Below are 20,121 nucleotides of genomic sequence, written 5' to 3' on the forward strand. Positions count from 1 at the left end.
CTCCCCAGGGCCCTGTCCTCCTTGGAGTCCCCCAAGTCCTGGTTCCCGACCCCAAGTGGGTGCTGTACAATCGGTGGAGCAAAACTTTCAGCGTCCACAGCTTTGCCACTCCGCTTTTTCTTCCTCTGTTGACTTGTATTTAGAATACAGTGGTGGTCTCTAAACAGGGAGAGGGAATCTGCTGATTTCAAATGACCTTTTGAAAAATGGAGATGTAATCTCTTGGGAAAGAGCTTTCCCACCTAAATCTGAATTTCCCACCTAAACCTTTATCAAACCTGCTAGGTAGCATCTTCTTTCACAGAAGTTTGCTGTTAAAAATAAAATGTTAATACTCCTCTTTTGTGGGGTCTTTAAAACACATCCGTGAACTCGTTTTGCTGTTATCTGCTTTAGAAAAATTAACTGTGGTATTCGTTACCTGTGTCCTGAAATATTGCCATCTTAAGAAACTATACTCTGGGTTTGATGAAAGTTGCCAGCATTAGCTGTGTCCTGTGTCAGGTGAAGATGATTTAGGTGTGCCAGTGATTTCAATGTGATAACATTTTAAAGGTCTGAATTCAGTTACGATCAGATAACATAACTTTTAAATTAAGGCTTATCTAATGTTTTCTGAGTTCTTGTCTCCCTCAGGCTTTCATAAATGCCTCCTTTCATGTTTTTACTACATGAAAACTAATTGCTGTACTGCTGGTTAACTCTTCCATTACTTGTAAAGAATTTTATTTCACTTATTTGTGTTTTTTTTTTTTTTGCTTAATGATTTAGTCTGTAAGAAAAGAATTGAGTCAATTTGTAAAATGGCATCTGTAGATTGTCAGAAGTCGGTTTGGGTGAAGAAATCTCAATCACTTAGGATGACCTTTAGAATAAGAATGGTGTTTCTTCTAAGTAACTTGCACTTTATAGTAAGACCTATATATTTCAATATTCGAAGTGCAAAATTAAATTGATGGGAAAAATCCATCAGTGGCTTTGTTTTGAAGTACATTGCATGTAGTTAGTTTTCATCAGTTGCACTTTGAAGACCATATAAAGTGTTAGGTTTTTACAGCTGCAACATTAATGAAAATCATTAATTAAGAAAATCTAATGTAACATGAGCTTTGTTAGGGAGGACTGTTTTATTCCTTGTTGCCGGTAAAAACATTGGTACCTGTTTTACATTTATATGGTTTATGAAAGTGTACAGGTTTTTTAGTGTAAAATTTCAAATAGGTTGTCACAAATTTTAAATTCATTAACAGGTTTCTGTTCTCTGTGCTCTGTGAAATGTGTAATATATCCATCATTTTTTGTATCATATTGAAAATGCATATTACAGAGGAGATGTCACCATTTGACAAAAGCTCATGTATCTTGAAAATGAAAATTCTGGTACTGCTATAGAGATTTCTGATGGAATGATGAGTTGGTCATATGCACAGGAATGCACTCTCTTGAATCTCATCAGATAAAATGTAACATTCTAAATGGAATAGTTACCACTAAGTTGGAACTGGTGATAAGTACCATATCATTACTATGTAGCAGGGTGAAACTATTCCTAATTGCTCAAGTGTTTCCTCTTGGCACTTCATGTGGGTAGGCTTTGTTAAAGGATCCTGGAAAAAAAAATAAAAGGCAACGTTTTTCATTAAAAGTTATGTGTATTATTGAAATAGCTACAAGAGGAAATGTGTGAAATGTGAAATGCTAGATTCTCATCTGCCAAATGTAACTTTAATATGTTAGAGTTTTTTCTTTTTACATGGGAATTCCCCATGTATACTCTGCTTATTGGTGTGTCTGTGCTTTCTATGGATTCCTAAGAAGCCAGATCTGATTCTGAAAGGCAGGTGGCAATGCATGCTTTCCTATGCTGTCCACCAAGGAGCCAGCTGTGAGTGGTTTAGAAAGATGACTTCGGAGGCAGTGGGTGCCTCCTAAGTTATCACATGCATGCCTTTCTTTAGCTCTACTGCCAGACATTTTGTAGACTTATTGATTCTGGTCATGCTTAGAATACCTTACAGACTGAGCTTGTATCCATCATGCCAAGAGGGATAGGAATTTTTTTTGGGTTATTCAGAGTCCCTAGTTTCTCATTTGGAGTTAGACTTGTGGTTCACATTGCTGTGTTAGAATCACCAGAGACAATTGGCAAAACTATAGAGGACCAACTCCTTTTGTTTTTGAGCCACAACTTACTTTCCAGGTGATACACTGGTGTTTGAGAAGCATTAACACGCATTACTTTGTTTTTCCTACCTCTAGTCATCTGCCTTTTTCCTGAAAACTCTAACCCAGTGTTTCTCAAACTTGATTTCATGTTGGAGTCACTCGTTTGCTTTAACTGACGTAATGCCTGGATCTTTCTTTCTTTTACTTTTTTTTTTTTTTGAGAGAGAGAGAGATGGAGAGAGAGAGAGAAAAAGAGAGAGAGAGAGAATATGAATGAGAAAGAATATTTTTTTTTTTGTAGATGGACACAACACAATGCCTTTATTTTTATGTGGTGCTAAGAATCGAACCCGGGTCCTGCCCGTGCTAGGCAGGCAAGCGCTCTACGGCTGAGTCACAATCCCAGCCCCATGCCTGGATCTTACTTTCAGAATTTGTTTGATTAACTAGAAGTTTGAGCTGGGTATCAGGCTGTTGAGAATTCCCCAGTTATTCTTGTTTACCAACATTTGAGTGCTGCTGCTCTGTTTCTTTGTATTGCATTTCTGTCCTTGTGTTGGCTAGTCACAGAATTTCATCCAGTTCTGTCACTATTACCCTGATTTCCTAGGATCTGGACCACTTTCTTTCTTTTTTTTTTTTTTTTTTGAGAGAGAGAGAGAGAGAGAGAGAGAGAGAGAGAGAGAGAGAGAGAATTTTTAATATTTATTTTTTAGTTTTCGGCAGACACAACATCTTTGTTGGTATTTGGTGCTAAGGATCGAACCCGGGCTGCACGCATGCCAGGCGAGCGCGCTACCGCTTGAGCCACATCCCCAGCCCCTGGACCACTTTCCTCAGGCTATTTCTCAGCCTTGGTAAGGTTCACTAATTAGGCTTTTTTGTGACTTATTTGGAGAAATTACAAAACAGTATTTATTGGGATCACTACAAAACTACAAATCTAGCTTTCTTTTAAGCCCTTATTGCTTTCCTTCAATGCTGAACTGCTTTGTTCCCTCTCTGAACCTTCCCCTCACAACTTTGTAGTTTTGAGTTTTAGTTGAAACTTTGGTTCCAGACCAAGTTTGGAACCTACCTTGCTCCAGTAGATAGTCTTTCTTTCTTCCTTTCTTTTTTGGTACTTCCTTCCTTTCTTTTTTGGGAACCCAGGGGCGCATAACCTTGGAGACGCATCCTTAGCCCTCTTCTATAGCTTATGTTGAGACAGGGTCTCTCTGAGTTGCTTAGGGTCTTCATAAATTGCTGAGGCTATCTTTGAACTCATGATCCTCCTGTTTCAACCCCCCTCCCAGTCTTATGCTTAGTAAGTACCCAGATACTTACTGAATTAAATATCATTAGGCCACTGCATATTTTACAGATGGCAACCAGTCATTTGATGGGTGACTATATCAATAGTAAGTGGATTGTCACTTATACAGTCTGCATGTGTAGCCACCTGTAGTCTTTCCTTCAGTGAGCCATTGTGTATCAGGCACCATGGGTTTATTTATTTTTCACTATGACTCCTGAGTGCCAGATAGCATTTTTTTTTTCATCTTACCAGTGAGGAAATAGCACTGAGAGAGAAGTTATTTGCCTAAGGTCCCAGGACTGGGGGTGGAGCTGGGGTTGGAGCTGGGGGTGAGGGTGGAGGTAGAGCTGGGGGTTAGGGTGGGGGTAGGGAGTCTGAATCGGTGTCTGTGAATATTAACCAGAGTTCACAACCATTGGATTAGAGTGTCTCCCATGTAGCCTCTACCTTTATAAGTGGAGTGGAGAGTGGGGAGCAATCTGATCCTAATTTCAGGAAAGATATGGGAATAATGTTTTAAATAACACATTGAGTTACTTTAAGTCTCAGCTTACTTTACATTTATGATTGAAAGATAATAAAAAATTAGGTAATTTGGAAGACAGAGAAATGTGTATTTTCCCATGATAAAATGGCTGTTGCTATTTTGGTGTATTTCTCCCTCCCTTCCAAATTTTTCATAACATAACTTCAAATTTTAGCTGTAAGTGGGTTGTGGCAGTCTGTTGAAATTGAATGGGCCTTTCCGAGTGGGATTGGACTGGATCAACCATATCTTTGAGGAACATTTGGTAAAGTCTCTTATCTATACTCAAGTACATGAATTTAAGACTTTTAAATAAAGAGACAAGAGTTTGTACAGATCTGACATTTATTAGGTTTCTTTAGCATGCATTTTGTCTAACATCTGATAAGTTCAGCTACATTCTGGGATTATTCCTGGTCAGAAAGTTTCCCATACCCTTAAATCTTGGGGCAAAACAAAGTGGAAGATTTTAAGCAGGTAATTCAGTGGTATCAAATAAGACTTTCTAGTTAAATTCTGTTACCTTTATATTTTCATCCTAAGGGTACTTGCATCATTTTTGTTGATAAATGAATTTTGATATTTCAGGTGGTTTACAGCTTATAGTATCTTCTCCCTGCCTTCTGACTTTCCTCGGTTATCCCTGAGATAGAGACCACTTATGTTGGATCACTAACACTAGAATTTAGGAAGGACACAATGAGGAGGAAAACACTGGATTTCAAGTAGGTCATGGCTTAAATTTTTATAAAAGTGAAGAAAATGATAGTTAGACTAGACCCCCCTTTAGTATCATGCATGAACATTGAGTGAAGTCAAAGGTGGGAAATGAAAATAGATGGAAAGGTATAGTATAAAGGGTTAATTACCTTAAAATAAAAGGTATTAATGTAAGTTTCATTTGGTTAAATACTCCCAGTAAGAAGTGATGCCTTTCTACCTAATGTAATTGAACATTTAAATCTATCTAGACTCCTTTATTGTAATTAAACTTCAATTTTTTATAAGGCATTGCCTTAAATTCCCCTCTAAATCTGTACATCTTTGAATCAAAAGGGCATGAACATTTGCATCCATAACCCTGAGGGAGAATTGATTTCGTCATCTGGGACTGCAAGTATGGCACCTCCTGCCCTCCTATGGCAGTACATAGAAATTACAGTGATAAGCTTTTCACTGAGTAGCCCATATGTGGAAGTCTCAGTTTGACAGACCACTGCCTGCCACTTGTTGGTCCTATACCTGAGACCTGTTCTGGAGAAATTTATTATTAGTTTTAAAACTTTATTACATTAACACTATTTTTATTATTATATCCAAATATAGAAATAAAAAAAATACTATGGGAGCATTGCCTTAGAAGACTTTGTTTGTGCATTTGCTTATTCTAGTATTTACATTATTTGGCTTCCTGACAGTAAAGTCAGAGACTTATTATGTCAGCATGGCTCCAGTCTCCTGTGTGTGTGTGTGTGTGTGTATGTGTGTATAATTTCCTCTCTAATAAAGCTTTCCTAGAAACACGGATGTGGCAAGTGGAAAAGACTTTAGGCTAAATGTTAATAGCCCTGGCTTTTATCTCATTCCGAAATTACCTGGCAATATGAGCATGTTTGTTGGCCTCTCTGTTTTCTCACCATAAAAGGAAGTGGGGAGGCTGGGTTGTGGCTCAGTGGTAGAGCGCTCGCCTAGCACTGGGAGGCCCTGGGTTTGATCCTTAGCACCACATAAAAATAAAATATTGTGTCCATCTACAACTAAAAATTAAAAAACAAACACCACCACCACCACCAACAAAAAACAGGTGAAGTACCCCCTCCCCCCAAAAAAGGAAGGGGATTAGATTAGATGTTCAAAATTGTTCTACTCTGATTCTCTGATCTTTATGTTATATCCTTTGTATCCTTCACCAGAGTCTTTGGGTGTCTCCTTTCTGGGATTCTGTAACTCCATGTCTTAGCTCGTAGAACTGACTTCTTTTCATTTTACTTTTGTAGGGTATTTACAATGCTTAAGTCAACTGAGGTGTAATATAAGGTGCTGTCATCTAACATATAATGTATTTACTGTAGCCTGAAAAAGGTTCATGCTCAAAAATTTAGGTTCTGAAAGCAAATTAGTGCCATAATTTATCAGTGTATATCTGAAGTTTGTGGAAATAAATTTTCTTAAAATAGGAGATGGTTATTTATCTAAATGGCTAAAAAAAAAAAGGACAAGACTAATCTACTGGAGGCAATTAATGCAGCAAAGAAATTTAAAAAGAAATAACAATGGTTAGAAGAATGTTTACATTTACTGGACAGTGATCATAAGTAATTAAAGAGATTAGCAGATGATGTCTGTTGATATTTCTGTGCTCAACCTAATGTTATGTTGGTTTAATTGTGTTCATTAGTAAATCAAAGAGTTCTTAAAAATACCAATTATTTTTTATTTTAACTGGCTTAGCTGGCATTCTGTTGATAATGCAGACAATGTCTATTGAAGTTAATAGCTATCAATGAAACAATCCAGTTTCTTGACAGCTGATGTGTCAGTCAAGTAAATTTATTTACTGACCTTTGGAGATCAACTTGTTGAACATGACCTAAGACTATAATTTTTTTTCAGTATTGGCCACACTGTGTTTTTTCTTTTTGATGATTCTGCTTGGGATTGAACCCACAGGTGCTCTACCACTGAACTATATTCCCATCCTTTTTTATTTTTAAAAATTTGAGATAGGGTCTGGTGAAGTTGTGATCTTACTGCCTTCAGGCCTTCCAAGTAGCTGGGATTACAGGCATTCACCATCCCACCTGACTCATTGTATTTTTTTTAAGAATTATAATTTTAATGGATAAGGCATGACTTTGGAGAGAGTGGTCTAGCCCATTCTCTAAAGCCCACTCTCCAAAGTCATGCCTTATCCATTAAAATTATAATTTTTTTTAAAAATACAATGAGTCAGGTGGGGTGGTGAATGCCTATAATCCCAGCTACTTGGAAGGTTTGAAGGCAGAAAGATTATTACAAAGAAAAAATTAGCCTTGGGTGCTGTTTTGTTGCCTTTTCTTCCTTTTATAACTCTCCTCAGATTCTTTACCATGAGAGGTTTTCAAGATTGATTTTTACAAAGATGAATGGTATTTCCAAAAAATAAAAATAAAAGTGAAGTAACCAAAAAATAACTATAGTGACTTGGGGAGTAATATGGATAAGTGGGGGAAGCACAAGTAGTTGCCTATATTAATAACAGGTGTTAGCAATTTTAGCAACTCAAGAGGCTTATGAGGAATATGTTTCAGATTTGGGCTAAGGAGAGATCTTTGAATGTCATTAAGTATAACCTGTTATATTTAGGGCAATCATATCCAGATATATATTTTTTTTGGATGTGTGTGTTTTCTTCCCCCATGATTGAGGGCATGTTTTCAAAGTGTAGGGCAGTTCTTTCTTGACTTCTCTGTGGGTGTTACATGTGTTACAAAAAGAATGAATATTTTGATTCTGTGAGAGGAAGCCCTTCTATAGAATAGATGTCAGCATTGATTTTATACATGAACCACCAGATGGCAACAGAAAGTGTTTATATAGGATATAATCTGTGGTTCACACAGCTAATATTTTTTTCTTCTGTGATACATGCCTCTTCTCAATATACTTATAAAGTTAAGACAATTTCGAGTTTGTACTACCTGAGAATGTACAATCTAATCACAAAATAGAGTAGTGATACAGTATCATTAGAAAGAGATTTTTATTTACATGAGTGAATGCATAAACTGTTCCCAAAGGAAGTGAGTTTCTATGGATGTAGCTTTATCATTTATATTATTGTATAGTCATGCTTCTACTTCCACTTTTTAAATTCTGCATTTATTCATCTCTTATGGTAAACTGTGTTGATTTGCAGAACATTAAAGAAAGTGTGGTTCTTACCCTAAAGCATTTTATGTAACACCTTTAAAGGGAGGAGATATATGAATTTACAAACACTAAGCATATTTATATATTTGCTGACCAAAGGTATTTTTACTTTATGTAAAATTTATTTTTACCTTGTAGGCATAGCCCCCTCTTTTGAAAGTGTGTCATCCTGGCTCTTAAAGTCGCTTGCTTAGCTAATGTTTCCTGAATGCAACCTAGAAACTCAGTCTGAACTGCTTAAGCAGGGGTGGGGGGGGTGGTGGATAATTTTATTGGAGAGATCTGGGAATGTAACTAGAAGGATACCTTGAAACTTGGGCAAGTTTATAATTAGGGCCTACCTCAGGAATAAGTGCTCATGTACACAGACTAGCAGGCATAGTTTTTCTAGTCCTCTTTTCACAGATAGGACAGCACTTTGTGAAAAGGGACAGACTTTGATACCAAGTCTAAAATTTGTGAGATGATCAGATTTGTATTTTAAAATCATTTTTGCGGGGAGGGAGAGCATTGTTTTTGTTGCAAAACTAAGAAAGGGTAGAAGAAACCAGAATGAGTGACTATAGATGAGGTAGGCTGTAGCAGAAGTGAAGGTGGGAGGAGTGGGCAGGCTGAACTGTGGTGGTGATGCTGGAGTGAGAGATTAGGAGGCCAGAAATGAACAGGATTTGGTAATAGGTTGTATATGAAGAGTAAGTGAGATAATGTCAAAGGTGATATCCAGGTTTCTAGCTTGCATGTCTAGTTATTCATTGAGGTTGGACCATCTCACTTGGAGCAGTTATGGTCATGATTCTGGTTTTGAATGTATTAGTGTGTTGTACCCTGGAGGCATCTGGACAGAGCTGTTAAAAAAGTGCTTATATAAATGAGTTTTGAAATCTGAGAAGTCTATGCTTTTGGTATAAATACTTAATGGAGATGGGATAGTTAGCAACTTAAGAGAATGGGCCTGGCATAAAACAAAACTGGCAAAATCAGTTGCTAGATGTGCTTCCTTGGGTTCACTTCTTAATCTTCTTCAAACCTTATTTTTCTTATCCCTGAAGAATTGTATAATAAGTATATTCACTTAATGTATCCTTTGAGAATTGATAACGATTTTTGGGTAAGGTGTTTAGCACCTTACCAAGTACATACTATTTTTATTTACACTTTGGTGGATAGGCCTTATGCCTCATTCAACTTTTTTACCCTCCATAGCAATAGAGATCAGTGAGCCACTGTAATAGAGTGGGAGTGTAAACAACTGACACAACTAGAGACGTATTCTAGTAGTAGTAATCTGGCTATGATTTAATGGGTAAATTGCAGGGAAAGGGAGTGGAATGATGAGGATAAGTTAGGAATAATAAATATTTGAACTCTGGTAGTATTGGGATGGAAAAATTGGAATGGTCAGTATTGCTCCAAGAGGTGAATGAGATGGAGACCAAGACCATATATTGGATTTTTTGATGAGGTGAGAAGTAGTGATCCTTTTTAGTATAAGTTTTCTGGAGTTCTCAGAATAAAGTATGTAGAAGCTGATTATGGGTAGGGAGAAAATGGAGGCAACAGGTGTGTTCTTCTACTGTGGAAATTCTCAAGCAGTGAAAGAACTACCAAGGCATTTGAAATGCATAGTGACAAAATGATCTTAAAATGCCTTGGGAATACTCATCTTTTTTTTTTTTTTTTTTTTTTTCCTTTCTAAATTTAAAAACTGTTCTTGAGATTGGGGGAGAAAAAGTGGGCTGTTTTCATCTGGCAAAATGGTATGTATTCATCACAATTTTGTTATTTCATTTCATATTTCATGACTACTGGAAGCTTTTAGCAGCATTGCTAGCAGAGCTGATATAGAGGACTCAAATCCCCACCCCACTGTGAACACGTAGAAACTGGACAAAAATAGAGCAAGAATAAACAAAAGCTTTCTTGGGCTTGAAAGACCAGGACATGCCCAGGTGCAAGAAATGCAAATAAAGCTTGTGCTGGGACAGTAATCAGGAGCTCCAGGCTTGTGACAGTTTCAGATCTGGATATGGGTTGCAAGGGCTGGGTCTGGGAGTCTATTAAAGGAGCAGAAGACTCAACCTTAGGTCTGCATAAATTTGGAAGGTGGAGTGGAGGTACCCTGGCATAAAAGATACCCTTGAAAGGCTGTCCCATCTGTGAAAACAGGACTAGAAAAACTATGCCTGCTAGTCTGGGAAAGTGCAAATAAACTGCTGTCCTAAGGTAGTGATAATTAGGATTAAAAAAATAAACCAAAAAACAATCTTAAACTTAAGGCTGCAACTCACAGTGTGTGTGTGGGGGTAGGTCCAAATCCAGTATTTCTTCCAGTGCAATTAATTCTCATACTGAGAAATTAACACAAAATCTGGTCCCGAACTATGGAAACTAATAGAGCCCTCAGAAGTAAGTGTAAATATAGCAAGAATAAACAAAAGCAAATTAAAAACCTAGGACTTTTGCAGAAGAAATAACTTGTGTTAAAGATGAGCTTGCAATTCAAAATGGCCCAGCCACACAAGGAAATGAATCACTGTGAAGGAGAGTCAGCAGATGTTATAAATAGGAGAATTAGTACTCCAAGAGGTAGAGAGGATAGGACATGTGAAAGAGATTACTTGGTTAAAATTATTAGAGATGAAAGAAGTAAGACTATAATGAAAGAATAGATTAGAATGGGAACATATATATCTGGAAAAGAACCAAATAAAACTTCTGGAGATGAAAATTATGGCCATTAAATTTAAAAAAGTAACCTCAAAGTACAGGTTAAACAGCCAAGTGATATAATTGAAAACTATTGATTTTTAAGGAGATTTGAGAAAATTGCTTGAATTCAGAACTGAGAGATAAAGAGATGAAAAATGAGTGGTTAAGATTCATGAACTTTAGAATGAGAAAGGCCAGTATTACCTTCTGTAAGCTTCTAGGAAGAACAAGTGGAGGAGAGGCACTATTAGAAGACATAATGGTTGAATATTTTTCATAATGCAAGGCCTGAGTTCTTGGGTTCCAGGATCACAAGGAACTCCAAACAGGATTGGTAAAAATAAACTCATAACTTGGATACATTGTAGGTGAAACACTAGAAAGTAAGACAAAGCAATTTGAGGCATACAGATAATCTAGATTAGCAGGTGTTTTATCATGAAGATATTTGAGTAACAGCTTCAAAGTACTGAAGGGGAAAAAAATTACCCTAAAAAATTACCTGTCTTCATATAAAGAAATATTTTTAAAAAAGTGAAATAAAGATTTTGTAGATAAAGACAAAGTTGACCATTTATTTGCTTTCTCTGGAGTAACTGCTAGAAGATGTACTTCAGGAAGAAGGAAATTGAAATTGGAAGGAGTGAGATGCAAATAGCTAAGTGATAGGAAGCAATGTAGTGTTACCTTTCTTAAGTTTGTTCTGTAAATACTTGTGAAGTAAGGAGAGTCAGTAAACCTGTAAACCTGGGTTCCACATCAATGGATAATCCAACCTTGCATTGAAAATATTTGGGGAAAAGAAATTGCATCTTCACTGAACATGTGCAAACTTTTTTTCTTTATTCCCTATACAATATAACAATTACTTATATAGAATTGTATTATGTATTAAAAGTAATACAGAGGTGACTTAGAGTATATTGGATGTGCATAGTTTATGTGTAAATACTGTGCTTATTTAAGGGACTTGAACATCCACAGATTTTAATGTCTGGTAGGGGAGAAGGGCTGAAGATCCTGGAATCAATCCCCCATGGACACTGAAGGACAACTATATCAGCAATTTCCATTGCTAATGTTGTAATATGTACAGATTAGCTCAAGAGTGTAAGCTATGGGGTGTAGTGAATATAGTTAGCTAAAGAGTGTGAGTGGCGGTGAAGTGAATGAGTTTGAGATGTTGGTCAAAGGAAATTTCAGTCATAAGTAATAACTTCTAGAAGTTCTGTTTCACAACATGGTGACTGGAGTAAATAACAATGTGTTCTTGAAAATTTCTGAGAATAGATTTTAAGTGTTCTTGCCATAAAAAGTATGTGAAAGAGCACACATATATTAATTAACTCAATTTAGCATATTCCACGTGTATACTTATTTCAAAACATGTTGTATATGGTAAATATATAGTTGGCCTTTGAACAACACTGGGGTTAGAGGCACTGACTTTTCTGGGCAGGCAAAAATCTGAATAATTTTTGATTGTCTGAAAGTTGATAGCCTGCACTTGACTGGAAACCTTACTGGTAATATAAACAGCTGTTTAAAGCATATTCTGTAGGCTATATGTATTATATATCTATATATTTTAAAGAGAGAGTGAGAGAGAGAGAGAGAATTTTAATATTTATTTTTTAGTCTTTGGTGGACACAATATCTTTGTTTGTATGTGGTGCTGAGGATCGAACCCGGGCTGCACACATGCCAGGCGAGCGCGCTACCGCTTGAGCCACATCCCCAGCCCGGTTATATGTATTATATACAGTGGGAAATAACTGGAACCACAGATATCACAAATTTTTACTGTGGCATGTCATTTACTGGAGAGAACTACTCAGGTTGAGATGGTTAGTGACATGATGTTTTAAATGAACATTTGAACTTGCTGCATTGGTGACAGGAGGTGGCTACAGAATTATTATAGTAGGACAGTATAGGCTACAGTTAATTGTAGTTTTAATTTTTTTTGTGTGCTGGGGACTAAACTTGGAGTCTTGTACATTGTAAACACAAGCTATACAACTGAGCTTTCCCATTAGCCTGCAGTTGTGACAATACTGCATCTTACTGTTTATATTTCTCTCCATTTTGAATGGCACTGTACTGTGTTTTGTCTGTAAGTTTCGATAAATTTTAACATTTTTCTTCTACACTACTGAGGATTGAACATAGGGGTTCACACATATGATAGGCAAATGCTCTATTACTGAGCTACATCCCAGCCCCAAATTTAACTTTTTATAATGAATTTGTGTATATTATATAGTAGAAAATGATAACATGGACTAGTCTATACCTATTTTATATATTCTCAAGACATATCTTTTTCTTTTTCTTTTTTTTTTTTACGTTTCAAGGCTAAGCAGTTTGCAGGCTTTTCAAATTGTTGCAAATATCAAAAACAAAAACAAGAACAAGGGGTTGGGGATATGGCTCAGTTGCTTAGCATGCACGAATCCCTGGATTCAATCCCCAGCACCACAAAACCCCACAAAAACCTAAAAACACAGAACTACTGCAAGTAACTGGATCCATGCAGTTGAAACCCATGTTGTTCAAAGCTCAACTATATACAGTCTTTGCCAATTAGAATAAATTTTAAAAAGTTGGACCGACAATATTAGTTCAGTCAGTGCTTTAAGTCACTGTATGAGGCAACAGAGGCACAGTCAGTGAAACAGTTTCTTCCTGTGGGCCCTGTGGTTGATTAGGACATGCATACTTGCAGATACAAGGCAGAACAGTCGACACTGGAGGGCCCTTTAAGCCAGACAGAAGGCTCAAAGTTGGGGAGGTGAGGACTAAAGTGGGGATGCTAGTGGGCATTTTAGACTCTGGGGATACAGAGTAACACTTGGGAACACAAAGATGAAGAATTCTAGAAGAAGGAGCCTGAGTTACAGAACTGAGGAACTCAACTCTTAGATAAAAGTTATCTTGCCAAACAGGAGTTCCAAACATCAAGACCTTCCTGTTTAGCTGATATATTTGGAATGCTGTCTTTACATTCTGAATGCTGGGGGTCTTATGATCATAGCCAATATTCTGTACAACCTTTCATAGCTATCAGAAAGTGCAAAAATATAATACTTTTAACAGTTGGAATGGAACCACCATTTGACCTAGTTACCCTATTCCTTGGCATATACCCAAAGACTTAAAATCAAACATACTTCAGGGATACGGTTATATAAATATTTGTAGCAGCTCAATGCACAATAACTAAGGTATGGAACCAACCTAGATGCCCTTCAACAGATGAATGGATAAAGAAAATGTAGGACATATACACAATGAAATATTACTCAGCCATAAAGAATAATGAAATTATTGTATTTGCCAGTAAATAGATGGAACTGGAGACTATCATGCTAAATAAAATGAATCCCCCCAAGCCAAAGGCTGAATATTCTTTTTGATATGCAGATACTGACTCAGTGTGGGGTGAGGAAAGAGGAATGGAAGTTCACTGGTTTGGACCTGGGAAGTTGGGGAAGCAAGAGGAGAATGGGAAAGACAGTAGAATGAATCTGATGGGACATAACATTTCTGTGTTCATATATGAATGCACAATCATTGTAACTCTATATCATGTATAACCACAAAAATGGGAAGTTATACTCCATGTCTGTATGATATGTCAAAATACATTCTATTATGTATTAACTAAAAAGAACAAAAAAAGTACTTTTAACAATTGAGGGGAAGCGTATACATAGAGGAACATGATTGAGAGCCTCAATTGATGAGGGTAAATAACATGAGAATATAGTTTGCATTTTTGTGGCAACTTGACATGTCTGTTGATCTGGTGGTTTCTCACCAACTTTTAAACTTTGAAAATGGCTCAAATTTAGTGCCATGGACTATTGGAAAGACAAAGATCCTCTGTCTTTGCTGTTCTATGTCTTTGCTGTTCTTTGTTAAGTCATCAAAAGCATGAAGCATAGGATGTGGTATACATCTATGTAGATGAGATGGATACTGTACAGCAATTTAAAAGTATAGCATTTTATTAGCTTCAAATACAGCTTGAGTTTTTAATTTTTTTTTAACTTGCAGTTACTTCATTTCAAAAATTGCTCTTTTTGGGTGAATAAACTGAATTTTGTCAGGTACTATTGGCATCAAAACTTTTTAAAGTCAAATCTCATGTGACCCGTGGATTATCCCACATCAACTATTAAGGAAACCTGGGGAGTGCTAACCTCTCACTTCTATTCCCTTGTCTTAGGAGGAACCTGTGTTGGCTGGAGTCCTGTGTCCCTGTGGTCAACATCAGGTCACTCTGACAAACATGATAAGCATCTGAATTTTTCTGTCTCTTTATAGTGGCTGGTGTGGCACATGAGAAGATTACTATGTCGGTATTAAAAAGAATGTAGAAGTGGTTTTAATTGACATAGAAGGATGTTTGATATATGAGAAATTTGGTTACAGAATGCTTTGTACAGCATAATAGCACATTTTTATTGAATGTTTTTCACATATGGGCCAGTTTACTGAGGACTTTCTATGCAGTATCTCTTATGTCCTGTTTTGTAGATGAAGAAATGGAGGTACAGAGAAATTAAGGTCACTCATTTAGGTGGTGGAACTGGGATTTGGATGCAGTGCTGGCTGTCTTTGAGCACCTTTTCTTAGACTTTTACTGCACTGTGGTGAGCCTCTATCACAGGAAGCCTCCAAGTATAGGTTTTTATGTGTGTGAAAGTAGAAAAGGGCCTAGAAACTAATTTTTGGTGAGTAGAATTATGATGTCCTTTTAAGAACTTTTCTTTATTTTTCTAATTTTCTATAATGAGATTAGGTTGCTTTTGAAATAAGAAATAATGTTAAGTCTTATAGAGAAACATAAAGATGAAAAAAATAGGAGTATTAAATAAAAAAACAGGTAAGAAATTATTGTGATTTATAGTTTGCAATATGATTGAAGGGGTACACAAACTTTTTAAAGTGTTTATCTCTGTTATTGAGGAATCTTTTCTTTCTGAATATACTGTTTAGTGAGCTTTTGTAACTTTATTAAACTGTAAAGCCATTAAAATTCTTTGCCATTTGTGATATCAGTGGATTTGAGGAGGAATATGGTATAAAAACGGTTTAGTGGTTCAGGTTGAGATTAAATGATTGGGGATCTGGATTTTTTTCCTATTTGAGGGATATTAAATTATTGTTTGGGCCTTATTTTGTTCGTCTGCTTGAAAAAGGTATGCAGTATCTTAAGTCACAGGCTCTTTATAAGAACAAAAAACTACTTTGAAAGATGGATTGATAAACACATTTGTACCATTGATTTCTGGTTAGGGCTGTTTAATCTTTTTGATTCCACTGTCAAATTCTCCTAATAACAACTCAGATATCGAATCCATTCAGTACATACAAGTTTTTTAATGATACTGTGCACGAAATCATTGAAACATGCAGTTGTAAATTAAAATTAGGAGTGAATTTAAATTTAAATATATGTAAATTTAGTTCTTAAAAGTTAAATTTAAGTATACTAAATATAATATAAATGTAAATTAGGAGAGCATTATGTATGCATGCTGTAGTGTTGTAGGTAACAGTTGGGTGGCACCTAGTTTACAAAAATGTACCATTTTCTACAGTCAAATGCTGTACCCCTGAGCTCCATCCCCTAAAGATGTACCATTTTCTGAGAATGCACTGGTACATAGCAGAGGCACCATTGGCTGTTTCTCTGTCCTGTCATCTCTTGACTTGTTTTTATGGAGCTCTACAAATGCTTGCAGCCTGGAGCTGTTGTGGGTTTTGTCCAACCTGAGATTTGGATGTTCAGTTCTTCATCTATTTGTTTTCTAGTATATCCCCATTTTTTGCTTAAACTATCCAGAGTTGCTTTTCTTTGAGCACAGTTCAAACTATTAAAAATGAGGAAGGATGTTTAATACTCATTACCAACAATTTTGAATCATATTATAAAATTGTAATTCTTAAAGTTAAGACAAGCAAAGGAACATATATTGATTCTTAATGGTTATATTATCCATGTAATTATAACAAATGAATATGGGCCCTTCTTTTTTTCTTTTGCTCCTTGGCCATGAGGTGAGTGGTTTTACTCTGCCATGTACTCCTTCCGTGATACATTCATTGCCTTGCCACAGGTCTAATAGCAGCAGAGTTTAATCAGTTGTGAACTGGAACCTCTGAAATCATGGCCCCAAATAAATTGTTTTCCTTTACAAGTTTATTATCTCAGGTGTTTGTTACAGTAACAGAATGCTGATAATTTGTTATAATAATGGAAGCTGATTTTTCTTCCTTGTCTCCATTAGGGTTTTTGCAGTCTTCCTCTTCTGTGTTCATAGGAATTGGTTTTTTCTTTTCATGCATGGCTGCACATTTGATCCATGTTTCAGACATAAGTGTAGCCTTTTTTGTGTGGTGGGGGGTACCAGGAATTAAACTGAGGTACTGGACCCATGAGCCACATCACCAGCCCCATTTTATATTTTATTTAGAGACAGGTCTCACAGAGTTGCTTAGTGCCTCACTTTTGCTGAGGCCAGCTTTAAGCTTGTGGTTTTCCTGCCTCAGCCTCCTGAGCTGTTAGGCCAGGTGCAGAGGCACACATCTATAAATCCTATCATGAAAAACATGATTAAAAAATCTAAGCTACAAATGGTAGCACCTAATTAATGCCATAGCGGAAAGGATATGATAGGTCAGTAAAGTCAACAACAAGCCAAGAAACCTCAAAATAGAAAATAAACATTTGTTGGGGAACCAGTGGGGATGGGGGGAGAGAAACATAAACAATGGAATTGGAAAAAAAGGACAGCCAAGCAAAGGTAAAAAGGTAATAAAACAAGCAAAAAGTGAAAATACTTTCTATGTACTTTATTTTAGTTGAGAGGTTTATTTGATAATTTAATGAACACAATAACTATGATTTATTAAGTAAGACACTGTGCTAAGTACTTTACATACATTATCTCTTCTAATCCTCATGAAAACCTTGTGATTTGTCTCAGTGGTTGAATGCCCCTGAGTTCAATCCTGGTTCCAAAAAAAAAAAAAAAAAAAGGAATATTTTTGCTGGTGATACTCTGAATTAAATTAAATATTGGCCACCAATTTTATTTACATCACTAGATGATTCTTACTGTGATTGGGATTTCCAAGTGAATAGAACTGAGATTTGGATGCAGATGTTTTGTGTGTTTAGGGTATCTGATGTCTGTCCCTGCCTGCTGGCCCCAGTGCATCCCTAAGTTGTAAGCTTGGTGAGGATAGGCTAGAAAGAAATCTGTTATGTTACTTAGTAGGAATCCAGGAGATCTTTAATTCTGACTCTGGAGTTCTATTAGAATCCTCCTTTTTAATCCTTACTTTTCTTGGGGTCAGATCTCTGATACTCTCCTTCAACAATTGTTTGCCTGCTTCTTGGTTTTAGGATACCATTACAACTTTGTGTCAGAAATATTTTTGATCCCTGAGGACCTTAAAAGAGCACACTATACGGATACGGCCACATCAATGATTATAGCAGCACAATTCACAATAGCTAGACTGTGGAACCAACCTAGATGCCCTTCAATAGATGAGTGGATAAAAAATTGTGGCAGCTATACACAATGGAGTATTATGCAGCACTAAGAAACGACAAAATCATAGAATTTGCAGGGAAATGGATGGCATTAGAGCAGATTATGCTAAGTGAAGCTAGCCAAGCCCTAAAAAACAAATGTCAAATGTCTTCTTTGATATAAAGAGAGCCACTAAGAATAGAACAGGAAGGAAGAGCATGAGGAAAAGACTAACAGTAAACTAAGACGAATGGGGGGAGAGAAAGGAAGAGAGAAGGGAAAACATATGGAAATGGTAGGAGACCTTCAGTGATACACAAAATTATAAGAGGTTATGAGGGGCAAGGGGGTGGGGGGAAAAAAAAGGGGAGAGAATTGAACAACAGCAGAGGAGGTAGAGAGGGAAGATGGGAGGGGAGGGGAGGGGAGGGGGCATAGTAGGGGATAGGAAAGGTAGCAGAATACAACAGTCACTAATATGCCATTATGTAAAAATGTGAGTATGTAACAGAAGTGCGTCTGTATTATGTATTTGGGGAGTTCAAAACCCAATTGAGTCGAATGTATGAAAGATGATATGTCTTGAGCTCTGTAATGTTTTGAACAATCAATAAAAAAAAAAAAATATTTTTGAGCTGCCCTCTCAACTGTCTGTGACTGCCACTTTCCACGGGCCTCAGGTTTTAAGCATTTAGGGGAGAAAAGAGACACCCTTTTCTTGGATCTTACTTATTCCCAGATATGCTAGTATTTCTGTGTGTTAATTGTGGTAGGCATGGTTGTGACTGGGGACATTTCTGAAAGCATGTCCTATCTCATTACCAATGCTTTTTTTCTGATTGGCCACACCTGTGGAGACTGACAGTAATCAAGGTGTGCTTAGTGCTTCTTTCCGCCAGGCATAATGTTGGTGCTTAGTAAGTGCTCAGTAAATGATTCCTGAGTTCCTACCTTTCAATTCAGTGACTTGACTTAGCTTCACTCTATGTGGGTTACACTTGGCCTTCACATTTTGCTTCCTGAAAGATGGGCTGCCAAGAGCATGTGCTCCTTTCTAGAGCACATTGTTCTTAATAAGGACTCTATATCATGTACAACCAGAGAAATTAAAAGAAATTCAACAAAACAAAACAATAAAAATCAAGGAAGCTAAATAAGAGTCTCTGATGTTGATTTAAGCAAGATTCATTATGGGGCTGGAAATTATGAATATTTTACTTTCACTTTAAAGTCTTTAAATTTATATATGCTTTTATTTCTTCATTTATTTATTTATTTGTTAAAATAGATTGAAATGGATTAATGGAACAAAATACCAGTGGGTAAAAATATAGAGAAAATATGCATCCATAATAAATATTTTAGGTCTCTTTATCAGTAACCCATGGCTATGTTTATGTACTTGATCTAGGATAGAATGCAATGCCATATATGTGTGTGCTGCCTCAGCCACCGTTCACATGAAGAATAGTATTCAGTTATTTGGGAAACTGCATAATGCCCTTGTGAAGAAATAATTCCAAGTACAGGGTAGATGCTATCTCCAAGGATTTCAAATCATATTCTGTGCTTTCCAAAAATAACCTGCCATTATCTGTTTTGACCCCTACCTTTAAAAGTACATTTTTTTTCTTTTATATTGCTTGTTCAGGTAAAACATTGCTTAATCATAGAAAATACTTTGGCATATTCTTTCATTTAAATTAAAAAGTGCTGTTGGCTTTTTGATACAGCTAAGTTGGTAAACTAGCATAGCCTAAATATTCCCTAACCCATATTAGATTTTGAGGAATTGCAAAATCTTGACCGAAATATGGCTGCTAAGAACTAATGGCAACAAGAACAACAGAAACAAAAACTAAATGAAACAAAACAAAAAGCGTGAACACCTCCACCCCACACCTCCAACTGCAGGTTCCTCTAGCTTTTGTGTGCTAGAAAATGGACAGTGACAG

General features: G+C 36.5%; 2 protein-coding genes across 5 annotated transcripts in view; both read left to right on the forward strand.

Annotated features, from left to right (window-relative positions):
* The window catches only part of LOC144368757 (Fc receptor-like protein 3), a 611,935-nt gene that overhangs the window by 100,678 nt on the left and 491,136 nt on the right, over nt 1-20,121 (forward strand).
* The window catches only part of LOC144368452 (protein sidekick-1-like), a 270,988-nt gene that overhangs the window by 777 nt on the left and 250,090 nt on the right, over nt 1-20,121 (forward strand). The gene's annotated exons all lie outside the window — the stretch shown is intronic.

This window comes from Ictidomys tridecemlineatus, chromosome 11 (assembly GCF_052094955.1).
Source record: "Ictidomys tridecemlineatus isolate mIctTri1 chromosome 11, mIctTri1.hap1, whole genome shotgun sequence".
NCBI classification, from domain to species: Eukaryota; Metazoa; Chordata; class Mammalia; order Rodentia; family Sciuridae; genus Ictidomys; species Ictidomys tridecemlineatus.